Source organism: Salvelinus sp. IW2-2015, unplaced genomic scaffold (assembly GCF_002910315.2).
Source record: "Salvelinus sp. IW2-2015 unplaced genomic scaffold, ASM291031v2 Un_scaffold2797, whole genome shotgun sequence".
Lineage (NCBI taxonomy): Eukaryota > Metazoa > Chordata > Actinopteri > Salmoniformes > Salmonidae > Salvelinus > Salvelinus sp. IW2-2015.
The window spans coordinates 113,386-117,067 of NW_019944098.1; the positions used below are offsets into that span (position 1 = coordinate 113,386).

The 3,682-nt window shown below is 41.7% G+C and overlaps 1 protein-coding gene and 1 long non-coding RNA gene across 4 annotated transcripts in view; both read right to left on the reverse strand.

The window, feature by feature from the left end:
- LOC139025511 (zinc finger protein ZFP2-like) overlaps positions 1–3,682 on the reverse strand; it is a 118,262-nt gene that overhangs the window by 75,065 nt on the left and 39,515 nt on the right. The gene's annotated exons all lie outside the window — the stretch shown is intronic.
- Positions 63–1,241, reverse strand: LOC139025512 (uncharacterized). Of its 2 annotated transcripts, XR_011477105.1 has the most exons (3): positions 1,227–1,241; positions 634–804; positions 63–433 (listed from the first exon to the last, which is right to left on the reverse strand). It is a non-coding gene; the product is annotated as an uncharacterized lncRNA (long non-coding RNA). The 2 variants fall into 2 exon arrangements; XR_011477104.1 differs by lacking the exon at positions 1,227–1,241 and having other exon boundaries at positions 634–1,212.

Below are 3,682 nucleotides of genomic sequence, written 5' to 3' on the forward strand. Positions count from 1 at the left end.
GAATTGAATAACTGCAGTTGACATAGCTAAGTAAATGGAAGAATATTCTTATTACAATGTGGATGGCTCTTAAAAGAGCCTTTGGTTGAGCATAGTGTAGTCTATGGTGTTGCCAGGGAACAGCCCCCTCTTTGAAGAAGTAGGAGGTGAAGATCTTCTGCACACGGATTGCCTCTCTTGCTGCGTTGTTGGACCCCATCCTTGAGACATCCTGTAGAGCAGCAGACTCCTCCTCTGGGACACGACGGAGAGCTGTAGATCCCCTCCTGGTCCTCGTGTCCATCCGCATGAAGTTACGCAGGACACAGGTAGCCTTCACACATCTGAGTTCCTCCAGGAGGCAGTCCCAGATGACCCTGGTCACCCAACCTTGCAGTGCCCTACACGGTAACTGTAGGCAATCGTTTTGAAGGAATCTCCAGTTACAAGGTATCTGTYGGKATATGGAAGACAATGTAATWATTAGACTGTTACATCACCAGGTCATTGTGGATTACWAAAGTATAAWATCCCTGATAACAAATCATGATAACATTGGATTGATAGATGCATGGGCACACATATGTACATGTGTAGCATGTGACAATAACAGGATCATATCAAGGATGACATCACAAATGAATACATAAATACCACTTGAAGCTTGATGATGAGTTGATCATTTGAATCAGCTGTGCAGTGCTGAGGCAAAAACAACAATGTGCACTTCTTTGAGTCCCCAGGACTGAGAACCACTGCTCTTCATTGGGACCTCTTCATATGTCGACTGGCTTTCATAGCGCTCTTTATCTGAGGACAGAAAACCTCACAAGAAACACACTTCATTATAGTCAAATTACACCACACTGAATATTATGTTACTATTATCTCCGTCCTCACTTCTAGGGACAGGAACTACACTAGTACCTGCCCTATCCAGAATAGCCTCCTCTCTCACTGACAGTTGGGGCTGCTATCCTTTCACCCTCCTCCTTGGCTGTTAGCTAGCTACCTACAAATGCATTTTGAGTTTTTTTACAGTGATAAATACATCAAGATAGCTAGCTAATATGAAGTTAGGTAGCTGGTGATATTTAATTCACTTAGCTGTCTATCTATACAGTATTTGAAGTTGGTTAGATAGCTAGCTAGCCAACTAGCTAGCTCATTAGAGTTAGCCTGCACTGTAGCTAGTAAGCTAATAATACTTTTTTTTTCTTTTACATTTTCAAAATCTATTTACATACTTGAATAGGTTCTCCCAGCCATGTGGACAACTGGAAACAGGGCAGTAAAGTTTGTCACCAGAGTATTTTAAAAGATATTACTATTGAACTATGCACTCATTTAATAACCATACCTTCATACAAACTTGCTCTGCTTAATTCTTGACGGAGTCACAACGGGCGGCCTAAGCGGCTGCTGACTGGACGTTGTTCAGTAAAATTTACATTTTATTTTCAGACAAAAAGTTAAAGGGTAGGAAGCATGAGTTTTTACTCACCAGGGTAACAACACAGTCTGGTTAAAGACTTAGTAACTTAGTTGTAAGTACAAACAGTTATGTTTTTGTTTTAAATTTACAAAATTAAAATTACAAATTTACATTCTAAATGTTTCCTTCACTCATGTATTACAATTGTTTTTTTAGAGGTGTAGGGTGGAAGCTGTCTCCGCGTAACAGGGAATTCCTGTCCGTCGACTTCCTGTATAGATCTGTGCTAAAACCACCCCCCMCCCTCTTAGTCAAAATGTCCAGATAACTTGTTTCATGCACATCAAAGGTGAGGGTGAATTTCAGATGTTCACTGCTTGTATTGATGAAGGAGTGGAATCGATGAAGTTCCTCTGCTGTCCCCTGGAATAGAAGGAACACGTCATCAATGAAGACTTTTACAGAGCCTGATGAGGTGCTAGAATGGATTGTTAGGGCTGACAATCACATTCTTCTCTAACAACCCCACACACAGATTGGTATAATTAGATGCTATTTCTTAAACTGCAATGACCATAATGCACTGCGTACCTACTTGTCTTGTCTGTGTTTCTTTTACACCTGCTATGTAAAAGAGACAGAATAATGCACAATGGTCAATGCTATCCCTACCCTAAACCCTAACCTTAGCCATTTTAAAAGTCAACTTCAATGGGCTAGGGACGTCCCAAGGATGTATCTCAACCTGAAAATACATGATCTAAGTGATTGATAGTTGGTATTCAGCAGTCATAAACCCATATTTACTTTAATGAACTACTATAATAGGGATTCTGTCAGACAGCAGCCCTACACTTCATTGACTGACTGATCCATTCATCCTTCCATCCCTCCTCAGCCTTCCTCTCCTCTGAAGACCCAGTGAGGGTGGAGCTCAGTCAGAGAGCTGTTGAGGGACTGGTTAGGAAGAACACTTCTACAGCCAGAGAGGTGAGAGGTCACAGATGGTTTAGATGGTCAATATTTATGTCCCCTTAGCAGTTCATCACGTAAGCAAAAGGGAATATGTTCCATTATCTATGTTTATTTACATTAGTGCCACTGCCTGTTCAGCCCGCTATCATCCAGAAGGTGAGGTCAGTACAGGTGCATCAAAGCTGGGACCGAGAGACAGAAGCGGTTTTTCCATCACTAACACAGCCTACATACACAGACTTGAAATCATTGTTACATATCTGGCATTACTCATCTCATATGTATATACTGTATTCCATCCTATTCTACTGTATCTTAGTCTATGCATTACTCATCTCATATGTATATACTGTATTATATCCTATTCTACTGTCTTTGCCACTCTGACATCGCTCGTCCATATATTTATATATTCTTATTCCATTACTTAGATTTGTGTGTATTAGGTATTTGTTGTGAAATTGTTAGATATTACTGCACTGTTGGAGCTAGGAACACAAGCATTTAGTTAGATACTACTGCACTGTTGGAGCTAGGAACACAAGCATTTAGTTAGATATTACTGCACTGTTGGAGCTAGGAACACAAGCATTTAGTTAGATATTACTGCACTGTTGGAGCTAGGAACACAAGCATTTAGTTAGATATTACTGTACTGTTGGAGCTAGGAACACAAGCATTTCACTATACCCGCAATAACATCTGCTCAACAATAAAGTGTATGTGACACACATTTGATTTATGAAGGTAATTTGATTAAAATGTACTTTCCCCACTCATTCACCCCATCTCTTTACATTGCTTATGCAGATTTGGTGGCCTGACTGCATCCAGACTCTGTCAAAGGCCCATCCGGGTAGATCTGAACCTAATGCAGCTTGGAGTGATCAGATGACAGAAGTCACATTTAGGTGCCAGGTGTAACTGAGGCCATAGATGCTCCATATCCATTACTTTGAGTGTTTTATATAATATGACTAAATGTGTTTATTTCTGTGTTGCAGGGGCAGTCAATAAATGGAACGGCAAGGCCACAGAACATGACATAAGCAGAGCTGTGGGAGACCACCTCAAGCCCCTGGTAGAGCCGGGGGTGGTGGTTACAGAGATGAAAAAAACAGTACTTCACTTTTCCAGCCTGCTGAAGGCCTAGGTGAATGGTAAACACCCACCCCGCTCTACCCAGGGGCTTGAGAGGTGTCTCCCACGCTCTCTGGTGGATGGTAAACACCACCCCCGGACTCTACCAGGCGCTTGAGTGGTCCTCCCACAGCTCTGCTGTGGAGTGGTAAG